Raw genomic sequence first — 15,947 nt, 5'->3', positions numbered from 1 at the left:
CAGCACCAGATCCTTTCCTACTATTTGATCATTTTTGTTTATATTTTGTTGCACATCGATGGCACAACTATTCTATAAAGCACCCTAAACTTGGGGTTAAACCACTTCTGTCTGAATAATCTCACCATTGCATCTCTCTCTAAATGTGTTGGGCCGTGGAAATGTCAACTCATGTAAACAATAGCCTGCCTGGCAACACTGGTCTTCCATCTGCTGAAATCCAAATGTCATCCTTGTTTTTCCCCACATCCTGCTCTGATCCAACCCTGCTGGTCTGCTTCTGAAACATCTTCCTGCAATCTCTTGAGCTCTTCACATATATCAACTACTAAAAACAACAATGAAAAGTAGTGTCCTCTCCAGATTCATTTCTGTAGGCCCCGATTAAGTGTATAGGTTACAAGTGCACAATACTGCTCTTCCGATCTTCTGTTCTTCTGTTCTTCTGTCTTCTGCTCTTCCGGTCTTCTGTTCTTCTGTCTTCTGTTCTTCTGTCTTCTGTTCTCCTGTCTTCGGCTCTTCTACCTCCTCCGTCTTCTTCCCCCGAGCCTGCCCTCCTGCTCCTTCCTCATCCCCCTCCCTCACTCGCCTCCCCCTCTCTCACCCCTAGCTAACCCGTTCGCTATCTACCTCCCTCACTCCTCCTATCTTCCTATCTCTCTAGCTCCCTATCTCACTATCTAACTCCCCCACTCTCCACCTCCTCCTACCTACCTATCTGTCTATCTATCTATTTCCCTATCTATCGACTTCTCTATCTATTTTCTCTATCTATTTCTCTATCTCTCCCCCCCTCCCGCCACCCCCTCTACTACCTATCTCCCTATCCTCTCACTCTACCTCTCTCCCTCACCCACCTCTACAACCCCCCCTCCCCTATCTTCACAACCCTACTCCTATCTCTCTCCCTAATCTCCAAACCTCCTAACACTCACCCTCCTCCACCCTAAACCCACTCCCCCAGCTCCTCTCACTCTACCTGTCCCCCCCCTCCCTCGCGCTTTCCCGCCGCGACCTCCTGCACGCCCCCGCCCCCCAGCTCCCATTCGCCCCCAGCTGACCCCTCCCCCCCCCTCCTACCTCTTATGGCGGCCGCTGCGCGACAGTGGTAGCGACCCTTGACCCAAGGGTAGGTCGCTCCCCCTGCCGCTGCAGCTCCTCCAAGTTCCCGAGTTCCTGTGTTCCTGAGACCCACCTAACTGTAAGTACCCCCCTCCTCCCAGCCCCTCGCCCTGCCCCGCGCCACTCACCTTCTCTCCTGCTCCTGCTTCTTTTCCTCCTCTCTGTCTCTTCCTTCTCGCCCCCCCTCTGCAATCTTCTTCTGTGTTCTTCTGTTCTTCTCTTCTGTTCTTCTGTTCTTCCCTTCTGTTCTTCTGTGTTCTTCCGGTCTTCTGTGTTCTTCTTCTCTGTTCTTCTCGGTGCTTCTGTGTTCTTCTTCTCGGTTCTTCTGTGTTCTTCTGTGTTCTTCTCTGTTCTTCTGCTCTTCCGATCTTCTGTTCTTCTGTTCTTCTGCTCTTCCGGTCTTCCGGTCTTCCGGTCTTCTGTTCTTCTGTCTTCTGTTCTTCTGTCTTCTGTTCTCCTGTCTTCGGCTCTTCTACCTCCTCCGTCTTCTTCCCCCGAGCCTGCCCTCCTGCTCCTTCTTCATCCCCCTCCCTCACTCGCCTCCCCCTCTCTCACCCCTAGCTAACCCGTTCGCTATCTACCTCCCTCACTCCTCCTATCTTCCTATCTCTCTAGCTCCCTATCTCACTATCTAACTCCCCCACTCTCCACCTCCCCCTACCTACCTATCTGTCTATCTATCTATTTCCCTATCTATCGACTTCTCTATCTATTTTCTCTATCTATTTCTCTATCTCTCCCCCCCTCCCGCCACCCCCTCTACTACCTATCTCCCTATCCTCTCACTCTACCTCTCTCCCTCACCCACCTCTACAACCCCCCCTCCCCTATCTTCACAACCCTACTCCTATCTCTCTCCCTAATCTCCAAACCTCCCAACACTCACCCTCCTCCACCCTAAACCCCCTCCCCCAGCTCCTCTCACTCTACCTGTCCCCCCCCTCCCTCGCGCTTTCCCGCCGCGACCTCCTGCACGCCCCCGCCCCCCAGCTCCCATTCGCCCCCAGCTGACCCCTCCCCCCCCTCCTACCTCTTATGGCGGCCGCTGCGCGACTGTGGTAGCGACCCTTGACCCAAGGGTAGGTCGCTCCCCCTGCCGCTGCAGCTCCTCCAAGTTCCCGAGTTCCTGTGTTACTGAGACCCACCTAACTGTAAGTACCCCCCTCCTCCCAGCCCCTCGCCCTGCCCCACTCCACTCACCTTCTCTCCTGCTCCTGCTTCTTTTCCTCCTCTCTGTCTCTTCCTCCTCGCTCCCCCTCTGCAATCTTCTTCTGTGTTCTTCTGTTCTTCTGTTCTTCCCTTCTGTTCTTCTGTGTTCTTCCGGTCTTCTGTGTTCTTCTTCTCTGTTCTTCTCGGTGCTTCTGTGTTCTTCTTCTCGGTTCTTCTGTGTTCTTCTGTGTTCTTCTCTGTTCTTCTCTGTTCTTCTGCTCTTCCGATCTTCTGTTCTTCTGTTCTTCTGTTCTTCTGTTCTTCTGTTCTTCTGTCTTCTGCTCTTCCGGTCTTCTGTTCTTCTGTCTTCTGTTCTCCTGTCTTCTGTTCTCCTGTCTTCGGCTCTTCTACCTCCTCCGTCTTCTTCCCCCGAGCCTGCCCTCCTGCTCCTTCTTCATCCCCCTCCCTCACTCGCCTCCCCCTCTCTCACCCCTAGCTAACCCGTTCGCTATCTACCTCCCTCACTCCTCCTATCTTCCTATCTCTCTAGCTCCCTATCTCACTATCTAACTCCCCCACTCTCCACCTCCCCCTACCTACCTATCTGTCTATCTATCTATTTCCCTATCTATCGACTTCTCTATCTATTTTCTCTATCTATTTCTCTATCTCTCCCCCCCTCCCGCCACCCCCTCTACTACCTATCTCCCTATCCTCTCACTCTACCTCTCTCCCTCACCCACCTCTACAACCCCCCCTCCCCTATCTTCACAACCCTACTCCTATCTCTCTCCCTAATCTCCAAACCTCCTAACACTCACCCTCCTCCACCCTAAACCCACTCCCCCAGCTCCTCTCACTCTACCTGTCCCCCCCCCTCCCTCGCGCTTTCCCGCCGCGACCTCCTGCACGCCCCCGCCCCCCAGCTCCCATTCGCCCCCAGCTGACCCCTCCCCCCCCCTCCTACCTCTTATGGCGGCCGCTGCGCGACAGTGGTAGCGACCCTTGACCCAAGGGTAGGTCGCTCCCCCTGCCGCTGCAGCTCCTCCAAGTTCCCGAGTTCCTGTGTTCCTGAGACCCACCTAACTGTAAGTACCCCCCTCCTCCCAGCCCCTCGCCCTGCCCCGCGCCACTCACCTTCTCTCCTGCTCCTGCTTCTTTTCCTCCTCTCTGTCTCTTCCTCCTCGCCCCCCCTCTGCAATCTTCTTCTGTGTTCTTCTGTTCTTCTCTTCTGTTCTTCTGTTCTTCCCTTCTGTTCTTCTGTGTTCTTCCGGTCTTCTGTGTTCTTCTTCTCTGTTCTTCTCGGTGCTTCTGTGTTCTTCTTCTCGGTTCTTCTGTGTTCTTCTCTGTTCTTCTGCTCTTCCGATCTTCTGTTCTTCTGTTCTTCTGCTCTTCCGGTCTTCCGGTCTTCCGGTCTTCCGGTCTTCCGGTCTTCTGTTCTTCTGTCTTCTGTTCTTCTGTCTTCTGTTCTCCTGTCTTCGGCTCTTCTACCTCCTCCGTCTTCTTCCCCCGAGCCTGCCCTCCTGCTCCTTCTTCATCCCCCTCCCTCACTCGCCTCCCCCTCTCTCACCCCTAGCTAACCCGTTCGCTATCTACCTCCCTCACTCCTCCTATCTTCCTATCTCTCTAGCTCCCTATCTCACTATCTAACTCCCCCACTCTCCACCTCCCCCTACCTACCTATCTGTCTATCTATCTATTTCCCTATCTATCGACTTCTCTATCTATTTTCTCTATCTATTTCTCTATCTCTCCCCCCCTCCCGCCACCCCCTCTACTACCTATCTCCCTATCCTCTCACTCTACCTCTCTCCCTCACCCACCTCTACAACCCCCCCTCCCCTATCTTCACAACCCTACTCCTATCTCTCTCCCTAATCTCCAAACCTCCCAACACTCACCCTCCTCCACCCTAAACCCCCTCCCCCAGCTCCTCTCACTCTACCTGTCCCCCCCCTCCCTCGCGCTTTCCCGCCGCGACCTCCTGCACGCCCCCGCCCCCCAGCTCCCATTCGCCCCCAGCTGACCCCTCCCCCCCCCTCCTACCTCTTATGGCGGCCGCTGCGCGACAGTGGTAGCGACCCTTGACCCAAGGGTAGGTCGCTCCCCCTGCCGCTGCAGCTCCTCCAAGTTCCCGAGTTCCTGTGTTCCTGAGACCCACCTAACTGTATGTACCCCCCTCCTCCCAGCCCCTCGCCCTGCCCCGCGCCACTCACCTTCTCTCCTGCTCCTGCTTCTTTTCCTCCTCTCTGTCTCTTCCTCCTCGCTCCCCCTCTGCAATCTTCTTCTGTGTTCTTCTGTTCTTCTTTTCTTCCCTTCTGTTCTTCTGTGTTCTTCCGGTCTTCTGTGTTCTTCTTCTCGGTTCTTCTCGGTGCTTCTGTGTTCTTCTTCTCGGTTCTTCTGTGTTCTTCTGTGTTCTTCTCTGTTCTTCTCTGTTCTTGTGCTCTTCCGATCTTCTGTTCTTCTGTTCTTCTGTTCTTCTGTTCTTCTGTCTTCTGCTCTTCCGGTCTTCTGTTCTTCTGTCTTCTGTTCTCCTGTCTTCTGTTCTCCTGTCTTCGGCTCTTCTACCTCCTCCGTCTTCTTCCCCCGAGCCTGCCCTCCTGCTCCTTCTTCATCCCCCTCCCTCACTCGCCTCCCCCTCTCTCACCCCTAGCTAACCCGTTCGCTATCTACCTCCCTCACTCCTCCTATCTTCCTATCTCTCTAGCTCCCTATCTCACTATCTAACTCCCCCACTCTCCACCTCCCCCTACCTACCTATCTGTCTATCTATCTATTTCCCTATCTATCGACTTCTCTATCTATTTTCTCTATCTATTTCTCTATCTCTCCCCCCCTCCCGCCACCCCCTCTACTACCTATCTCCCTATCCTCTCACTCTACCTCTCTCCCTCACCCACCTCTACAACCCCCCCTCCCCTATCTTCACAACCCTACTCCTATCTCTCTCCCTAATCTCCAAACCTCCCAACACTCACCCTCCTCCACCCTAAACCCCCTCCCCCAGCTCCTCTCACTCTACCTGTCCCCCCCTCCCTCGCGCTTTCCCGCCGCGACCTCCTGCACGCCCCCGCCCCCCAGCTCCCATTCGCCCCCAGCTGACCCCTCCCCCCCCCTCCTACCTCTTATGGCGGCCGCTGCGCAACTGCGCAGCGGGCGCGCCGCTGGCGCGCCAGAGGCAAGCCCGTCTGCGCCCGTCCGCGCCTGGCCCGCGCCCAGCGCCACGACCCCTGGTCCCCAGCTCCCCCAAGCCCCGCTGATCCGCTACGACCCCACCACCCTCCACGCCCTCAACCCAGGGCGCTCCAAAACCTGCTTCCTAGCTCACCCCAAACGCACCCATGGACCCTTCGCCTGCAACTCCTGCAAACGCATCTTCCACCACGCAACTACCACGACCACAAGCCCACGCGCCATCAACCACCTCAAGTGCATCCTGATCAACGCTCGTTCCGTCCACAAGCACGCCGTTGAACTTTGGGACCTCCTGGACTCCACAGCCCCCGACGTCGCCTTCATCACGGAGACCTGGATGAACGCCTCCTCTGCTCCAGACATCGCTACCCGCCATCCCCGAAGGCTACAAGATCTCCAGAAAAGACTGCACCAACCAAGTAGGAGGAGGTGTCGCCATCATCTTCAAAGACTCCATCAGCGTCACCACCTCCACCGAAGACCCCCCCCTCGCCGCTGAACACCTGCATTTTCAGATTCGCACCGACCCAAGGACCACCCTCAGAGGATCCCTCGTCTACCGTCCTCCCGGACCTCGCGCCTCTTTCAGCGACGCCATCGCCGACTTCATCTCCCCGCACGCCCTCGCCTCACCGGACTACATCCTCCTAGGCGACCTCAACTTCCATCTGGAACAAAACAACGACCCCAACACCACCACCCTGCTCGACAACCTCGCCAACCTCGGCCTCAAACAACTGGTGAACACCGCCACCCACATCGCCGGACACACGCTCGACCCTATCTTCTCCGCCAGCAAACACGTCTTCTTCAGCCACACCTCTGCCCTACACTGGACCGACCACAGCTGCGTCCACTTCACATTCCGACGCGAGACCTCCCACCTCCGCACTCAACCCATCCCTCATCGACAGTGGAACAAGATCCCTGAAGAGCAACTCTTCTCCGCTCTCGCCGCCAACCAACCCACCCTCACCACCGACCCCAACGACGCAGCTCTCAACCTCACAAACTGGATCTCCAACTGCGCTGACAACCTTGCTCCCCTCAAACGCACGCATCGACAGACCAACACCAAAAAACCTCTCTGGTTCTCTGACACCCTCAAAGAATCAAAGAAAACTTGTCGTGCCCTTGAGAAGGCCTGGCGCAAGGACCACACCGCTGACAACATGACCGCCCTCAAGAACGCTACACGCGAACACCACCACCTGATCCGCACTGCCAAAAGGAACTTTTTCACCGACAGACTAGACAAAAACAGCCACAACAGCAGAGAACTCTTCAGCATCGTCAAAGAGTTCTCCAACCCCAGCGCCAGCGCCAACGCCGTCACGCCCTCACAGGATTTGTGCGAATCCCTCGCCACTTTCTTCCATCGCAAGATCAGCGACCTCCACGACAGCTTCGGACACCAGACCCAACCATACACCACTGAACCCGCTTCCCCGGACATCACCCTCAACAACTGGACCCACATCAACACGGAAGAAACCAAATCCATCATGAACTCTATCCACTCCGGCGCCCCTTCGGACCCCTGCCCGCACTTCATCTTTAACAAAGCCGACGACATCATCGCCCCGCACCTCCAGACCGTCATCAACTCTTCTTTTTCTTCTGCTACCTTCCCCGAATGCTGGAAGCACGCTGAAGTCAACGCCCTACTAAAGAAACCTACGGCTGACCCAAGCGACCTGAAAAACTTCCGCCCCATCTCTCTTCTACCTTTCCCAGCCAAGGTAATAGAAAAGACCGTCAACAAACAGCTGACCACCTTCCTGGAAGACGACAACCTGCTCGACCCTTCACAAACCGGATTCCGAACCAACCACAGCACGGAAACCGCCCTCATCTCAGTCACAGACGACATCAGAACCCTGATGGACAACGGTGAAACAGTCGCCCTCATTCTCCTCGACCTCTCGGCTGCCTTTGACACCGTCTGTCACTGCACCCTAATCACCCGCCTACGCTCCACCGGGATCCAAGGCCAGGCCCTGGACTGGATCGCCTCCTTCCTCGCTAACCGCTCCCAAAGAGTTTACCTCCCTCCGTTTCGCTCAGAACCCACCAAGATCATCTGCAGCGTACCTCAAGGCTCATCGCTCAGCCCGACACTCTTCAATGTCTACATGAGCCCCCTCGCCGACATCGTACGCAAGCACGACATCATCATCACCTCCTACGCCGACGACACCCAACTTGTACTCTCCCTCACCAAGGACCCCGCCAGCGCCAAGACCAACCTACAAGAGGGTATGAAGGACGTCGCAGATTGGATGAGGCTCAGCCGCCTAAAGCTGAACTCTGAAAAAACGGAAGTCCTCATCCTCGGCAACACCCCGTCCGCCTGGGACGACTCCTGGTGGCCCACGGCCCTCGGCACCGCACCGACCCCCGCAGACCACGCCCGCAACCTCGGCTTCATCTTGGACCCTCTTCTCACCATGACCAAGCAAGTCAACGCCGTGTCCTCCGCCTGCTTCCTCACTCTCCGCATGCTCCGTAAGATCTTCCGCTGGATCCCCGCCGACACCAGAAAAACCGTGACCCACGCCCTCGTCACGAGCCGCCTGGACTACGGCAACACCCTCTACGCCGGGACCACAGCCAAACTCCAAAACCGCCTGCAACGCATCCAAAACGCCTCGGCCCGCCTCATCCTCGACGTACCCCGCAACAGCCACATCTCCGCACACCTGAGACACCTGCATTGGCTCCCAGTCAGCAAAAGGATCACCTTCCGTCTTCTCACCCACGCACACAAAGCCCTCCACAACAAGGGACCGGAATACCTCAACAGACGCCTCAGCTTCTACGTCCCCACCCGCCCCCTCCGCTCCGCTGGCCTCGCACTTGCTGCCGTCCCTCGCACCCGCCGCTCCACGGCGGGTGGGAGATCTTTCTCCTTCCTGGCGGCCAAGACCTGGAACTCCCTCCCCACCAGCCTCAGGACCACCCAGGACCACTCCGCTTTCCGGAGACTCCTAAAGACTTGGCTGTTCGAGCAGCGATAACCCCCCCTTTCCCCCCTAGCGCCTTGAGACCCGCACGGGTGAGTAGCGCGCTTTATAAATGTTAATGATTTGATTTGATTTGAATACAGTGCAACTTCATCCACAAATCTGTTTCCAACTGTGACATATGCATTGCCACTTCTGTGAGCTGCACACTTAACCACTGCAGCTTCTCTAGACATTTGTAATGCATAAAGCAATCTTTGTACACATTCTCCATTTCGAATTGGTGTGCCAGATGAGGTTATGAAGCCTCTCTGTGACCATCCTTGCCCAAAACCTTGGACCACACCAAAACAATATTGACTATCTATAAATAAATATAGTCACTGTCAGTTGGGCTGATAGACTGCAGGCTTTTGTAATGGCAATTAGTTCTGCAGCAGGTGCTGAGGCAGTACCTCAAAGCCATGAAGCTTCCACAACCACTTGAATTGTACAGACTGTGTAAGCGGCTCTCGACGTACCTTTATTGTTTGTCAGACATGAACCGTCCACAGAGATAACCGAATCAGGCTCAATCAAAGGTTCATTTCTTAGATCTGACTTTGGCTTGGTGCATAAATCTGTGACATCTAGACAATCATGTTCAATCCCCCCATCATTAATTTCATTTTCATTAAGGGGCAGCAAAGTTGATGGCTTTAATATTTGGCAGCATTTTAGGACAATATTCTCCGCTGCCAGAATCTTTCATCATACTTTGTAAGTCTGCTGTTTGTCAAGTATTGTATTTGTATTTTCAGTCTGGTAAACCAAATTTCTACAGAGAGAGGGATCATAACAGTTAAAGGATGTCTCATCACTTTATTTTCACTTCTTTCAATACTGACACCGACTGCTGCAATGGCATTAAGGCAGCTGAGCCGTCCTGTGGCAGCAGGGTCAAGAGTTATTGAAAAATGTGCCATAGGTCTCATGTTATCACCATGCACCTGAGAGAGCACTGAGAGAACACAGCCCTTCCACTCACTGCAAAATAATGTGAACATTTTACTGTAATCAAGTATTCTTAGTGCCAAGGCATGACAGAGACTTTTTGCCAGCCCTAGAGAACCTTTCAAGCACTCATTCTCTCAAGGAAGTGGTCACATCATTGTGCATCAGCCTTAGTAAAGGCTTAGCTACTAAAGAAAAGTTTGGTATCCACTAGCCACAGTAGCCATCCATTCCCAGGAACATTCTGACTTACCTCTGTGTTCTGGGTGGGTTCATCTTGAGAATGGTCTCTGCTGTCTCTTGTGACATCTCTCTTGTAGCTTTCCCAATGATAGCTCCAAATATTGGACTTCTTTCTGACAGTACTGCAGTTTACTTGGAGACGCAATACGTCCATTCTCAGCTAGGTGATTTAGCAATGCAATCTTGTCTGCAAGCCTCTTGTGTACTTGGTGTCACATGAACTGATTTGCAAGGCATTTACAAACTCAAGATTCTTTTTCAAGATCTGAATAAAAATGGATGGCCATTCTGGATACCCTTGTGGAACTTGGCACCATGCCAAAACACTCCCAGAACACAAAAAGAGAACATGAATTGGGTATCCTCATGTAACGAGTCTGAAAAGAAGGCTTGGCAGACTATCTACAATGGTAACCATTCTGCAGTGCATGGAATTTGGAAAAGGATAGTGACTGGATTCGGTACCACGTGACAACATGGAACATCAATATTGTTAATCTTTCAGAGGTCTTACACAATCCGATTATTGCCATTCGGCTTCTGCGAGCCCATGATTGGAGAGTCACAAGGGCTTCTAACAATTTCCCTTAAAAATTTCTCCCACAAATTGTCTTCAATTATTGGTGTTATTCCTGCCACTGTCTCTTTGGTCAAATTGTATGGCTGTTTTCTCGGAAACGCTGTGTTTAGTTTTACTGTAATGTGGACTAGTTCTACACCTTTGATTTGTCCCATGTCTTTTCCTGTAAGATCCCACATTTCTGGGTTCACAGTCTTTCTCAAATCTGGGGGTAACTTTTTTTTACTGTTCTCACTGGATACAGTCCTACTGCTGCTTCTTATCGAGCAGGTTCAAATTTAACATCTTCGCCATGAGTCTGAAACTCAACGCCATCTGGTGTACAATAAATTGTGCACTTTAACTTGCACAACAAATCTCTTCCTAACAGATTTATAGGACTCAAGTCACACACTACAAACTGGTGTTTTTCTTCCAATTAACCTATTTTTACCAGAACGTTTTCTGGAACTGGGTTTGTGATGTGTTTATTCGTAACTCCTACATCTTGGATCTTCTTTTCCAAGAGGTAAATGTCTGTGCCTTCTATTGTTCTAACAGTTGCTCAGGTGTCAATCAAAGATGACACTTGATGACTATTAACATTTCCTTCTACAAATAGACCACTCTGGTGTACCTCTAAGCCTACGCTAAGTCTTCCTCTACCCTCAGGCACCAGCACTGCAAATTATCAGAGCCAAAACACTCACTGTCGAACATATAGAACTGTTCAAATGGGTTCTGATTCTGGGTCTGGAATAGATTTTGATTTGCTCTTGGCATCTGATTCAGATTAAATCTAGGGTTTCATATATTTTGTGGGACCATCAAAGCTTGAGGGACCTGCATCATTGGAACCTGAGAGTGTTATGGCCTTCACACTGGATTTCCTCCTCGCATTTGATCATCATCATTCAGTCTATTAGGTTTCTGTCTACACTCCCTCTTCCAATGCCACGTCCTGTTACAGTACTGACAAGGAGTTGATTTCTTCAGCGTTGCAACATCTACACCAGAATTCGAATCAACCAGAACTCCTCAACCTCTATTTTGTGGAACAGTTATACCTCTTTGAATCCCTTGAGCTCCAGCTTGAAACCCAACACTTTGCTTTCCACCAGATTTCTCTGCAAAGAACTGATTCTGAGAACCTTTCTGTGCTAACTTCTTTTGCACCAACATACACTTGGCCTTGAATCTATTATGCGTCATTTCCTGCTCATCACTACAATATTTTGCATATCTCACAATCTCATCTAAAGGTTTTGTCTGCCAGAAAATCACTCTGTTGTATGTGCATGTTGATCTCTAGTCTTAACCCAAGTACAAACTGCAACACAAGAACCCCATATCACTCTTATGGAGATGTTCTTGTTCACTGTGTTATTTAAACACCTGCAGCAGTTGCTCATAATAGTCATACACTGATTCTTTTGGCTCTTGTATTGTTATTTTCACATTTGCCCTGTCAATATCCTTTGCTGGAACTTTGCCTGTCAGAAAAGTAATCACCTCATCATATTTACTCATTACTATAAGAGATGGCGCATTAGTAAATGCAACTCCTGTTGGTATTGTATGCAGCCATTGTCCATCTATTTTACACTTGGCCCACAAATCATATGGCACTAAAATATCAAAGAACGTATTCAAATCAGTCCACAGCACCTTTGAAATTTTTACAAATCTGTCAACTTATGTATACCACTGGACATAATTCTCTCTCAGTTTTGGAAAATTATTTGTAAATGCTGCAAGGTCTCCTCTACTCCAAGGTACATGTGCATACCCTCCACCTCATATTTCTCTCATTCGAAAAGCAGAGGCTTCTCCTTCATCCGGGGTACCTGGTGGTGACTTACTACTTATTTCAGCAGCATCAAATTGTTTCTTTTTCTTTACATGTTTCTTTGCTCATTTGTTCTCTAATTTCTCAAAACCGCACAATTTGTGGACACATTTTACTAATTCAGTAATGTGTAATTGCATTCGTGAAGAAGGCATTGTCTCAAGTGCTCCATCATCTAATTGTACTCTGAAACGTTTCTGCAATGGGACACATTTGAAAGATCAACTTCAGATTTTCTGGTCAATTCAGTTAATATATCATGTGTAACCGCTGCACACCAAGTAATCTGTTTGTTCAAATAAATAAGCTATTTTTCTTAATAGTGATTCACGTGTCCAAGATCTAAACATCCTCTGCATCCCAGCATTTGGGACAATATTATACCTCAGTTTCTTAGTAAGCCCTTCTCCCAATCCCAACACAGTTCTGCATACAGACCATCTGATCACTATGTGGTGTTTCACACCAACCAAGCAATCCCAGCGCAGTATAAAATAACACAACTCCTCACCCCTTGCAGCAGTTCAACATCCTTTACAATTTTATTCTACACGCAATTCTACAACTCTAAGCGAACACAAAATAAACAATCTTTCTCTGCTCATCTAAAGAAAAACAAAGGCAATTCATCAACCGTAATGTTTAGGTTTTTTACACCCTCCAACTTTTCCTACTTAAAATATTTTCACACATGTGAATGAAATCGCGACCAGCGAGAAATTACTCTAATCAATGCAGCTTCACCTTTGTGCAATAGGTTCCATTAACATTAATCAATATGAATACATTTACAACAAATCGTTATAGTTCCTATCTCATTTGTGAAGTCGATCATACCTCACAACCTGCACCACAATCATTTGTATCCTGGGATCTGCCTACTTCATAGTCCGATAACCTCTTTAACAATAAGCATGTAAGCATCACCAATTCATTCAACGCACATACTAGAGCAAATCCTCAGTAACAAAGACAATTGAGTCGCATAACCTTGTTGATCTTCACACCTCCAATACTGCAACCTCCTTTGAAACCGAACTCCGGTAATCTTCAATGAGACATCTCTCTAATTCACGGCAATTAATTACAGCTCCTCTTTCTCATAACATAAACTGTCCTTCTGCTCCAATGTATACCTGTAGAGGAATCTAAGTTAAGCTATCGGTTTACGAAAAAAGGGTCATGACTCAGGGAGAAATCCCCACTGCTTTCTCAGGCCAATGGACCTTTGACATTGACTGATATTAAACAGGAGCTGTACGTCATATTTAATCAATTTCTATTTCTATATGAGTCAATAATGAGAGTCTGGTTTGAGTTAAAGGGTTTTATTTTCAAATCTTTATTTAGTAGATAAGTGTTATTCAAGTTACAGGTTAAAATCTTATGAGTCTCAATTCTTTAGAGTTTAGTTCAAGGTCAAATAATCAATATGCAATCAATAAATCATAATAAATGCAATAAGCACATTCCAAAGGAATGAATCCTTATTCTAAAAATGGGAATTAAGTGGTTTCAGTTTAGTAACCCATAAAAAGTTCTGATTCAAGAGAAAGATCATAAGCATAAAGCTTCAGTATCAAAATGCTTTTTAGTAATTAATTAACCAGTAAAGGCTGAACTTCTCATGAGGAGAATTTCAAGAAACTCAATACAGTCTCTAAGCAGCGTGCAAGCACAAGCCTAGAAATGAAAAGGAGAATGTGGAGAAAATACTGGAAACCTACTGTAGGAAAATACATTATTATAAACTGCACATGTTTTCAGTGTTGTAGTTGGTTGTTTCTTCTTTCTTCAGTCTGCCAATCAGCCTTTGATGCTTTCATGGGAACAGAAACACTTGTCTTTCTCACCAGGAATTCAGTAAACTTAAACAACATATCCCCGTGTGTGAACTTCTTTTTTAACTCACTAAATTACAAATCTCTCTTAATTAATTAACAGTAATCTTTGTTTAAGGAGAAACATTTCCAGTCAGATTAAAACATTTATGCGAATAATATTCATTATGAAAAACATGTTCATAGAAAGGTCAGGAAATAAACATTTTGGGTTACATCAGCATTCTATAGTCATGTCAGCTAGTCAAATAGTGTTGCTTTAACTGTTGAGGCCTAGTATGAGTAAATATGATTGCTTCAATTTTTGTTTTTAAACACATTTATTTTTCTTTAAAGCCTGCATGTTAATTTTGCATGTTATTGCATTCTGTGGATTATTACAACTTTGGAGGAGGTGTTAATCCGTACCTAAAGTGACGGATATACCACCAGCCGTATTACGAGTTCCATGGAATATAATGGACTCGTAATACGGCTGGTGGTATATCCGTCACTTTACAGTCCCATTTGGGACAGATTAACACCTCCTCCAAAGTTGTAATAACCCCCTCTGTTTCTCAACACAGAAAAATCCTACAGCACTGTGAAGGAGGTATTCCAATGACTTGGACAACCAAAGCTCCATTGACAAAATACTTAAGGTCTCCTCATTTCTAAGTGAGGTGGGCATACCAAGTGATGGGAGCAGGGCACTCCATCCTGTTTGTCAGTTTATCCTTGTGTCAAACTTTGAATCTGTCCCTAATGTATGCTTAGAAAGAATCACAAATTCAATGAAAACCCAAAGGTTGAAGTGACGTTTTCTAAATCACTTTGACATTGTTTGAATTTACCCAAAACTTCCCTAAAAAATCCAGAAGAGTTCCTCATGACATGTTGCACATGTGTGAAGAAAGGAGACAAAAAAGGGCGCAAGTGACATTTTGTATTTTAACTCCCATAGCCTTCTTTATTCTTCAGTACTGAAAAAAGCAGCTGAACAGAATTTCACCAAACTTGACTCGTCGGTACACCTTTACTCAAGGTAGTGCCTTTGCTTTGATATTTGGTAGTTTTCCATTTGGGCATTAATAGGTTTTATTTTAGAGATATGACATTTAGAAACTTGTATATTTGATTTGCTTATAAAGAATTTGCATGGAATTTGGTAGGTGCTTTTATATTGTTTAGATTACTCTTGGTATTTAGTGTGCATATTTGCCATGTAGGATGTTTCATGGGGGTAATTCTTGCATTGGTGCAATCAAAATTATATTATGCTAACAACCTCTATTTGGGTTTACTGCAATAGCTCCTCTATCGATTACAGATTATTGAAAATGAAGTCGCCCGATTGATCCTGAAGTTCCCTCCCATGTTTCAGCAGCGTCCTCTTTACGGAGTCTGCACAGGCTATCGATCAGCAGCCGCATCAAATTTAAAGCCCTCACACTTGCATATAGAGCCTTTGAGCAGAGAGGCCGTGGCTATTTAAGGAAATGGTTGCTACTTTGTCAGGCTAGATCGCTACTTGCCAATGGAGAAAGACTTATTTTGGTGCCTAGGATCTGTAGGGCCAAAAGAGGCGGTCGATCCTTCTCCTGTTTGACCACTAAACTTTGGAACTCTTTGCCTTCCTATCTTTGTTTTGCTCCTTGGGAACAGGCCTTCCGTAGATTCTTGAAGACCTATCTGTTTGACAATTAGGCGTCTGGGTGGCACGGTAGCCTGATTACAAGTTAGGGCTGCTAGCTCTGGGACGATTCCTCAAAGGCAGCTGTGCGCTTTATACGTTTATTGTATTGTATTAAACTAAAGAAAAAACAACCCCACCCCTTTTAGAATTAAAGAAGAACAGGAATTATACACTTCCTGAACTTACCCGGCCGCCACAGACACTCTAAAAAATGAAAAGGGAGGGAGTTGTAAGTAATGGGACCAGGAATAAGGAATCAGACTAATGAAGATTATCAGTAAGTAATCCAGGCATTCACTGCCAACGGCAGTAGGCTTTTGAGTGATGCATGTCCACTAGACATTCTTGAAATGAT

The 15,947-nt window shown here is 48.3% G+C and overlaps 1 protein-coding gene across 1 annotated transcript in view; it reads left to right on the top strand.

The window, feature by feature from the left end:
• Positions 1-15,947, top strand: part of TLL2 (tolloid like 2) — a 1,863,287-nt gene that overhangs the window by 1,481,710 nt on the left and 365,630 nt on the right. The window lies entirely within an intron of this gene.

This window comes from Pleurodeles waltl, chromosome 6, assembly GCF_031143425.1.
Source record: "Pleurodeles waltl isolate 20211129_DDA chromosome 6, aPleWal1.hap1.20221129, whole genome shotgun sequence".
Taxonomy (NCBI): Eukaryota; Metazoa; Chordata; class Amphibia; order Caudata; family Salamandridae; genus Pleurodeles; species Pleurodeles waltl.
Note: the sequence above shows the minus strand (reverse complement) of the source record. Positions and strands in the feature narration are given on the sequence as shown.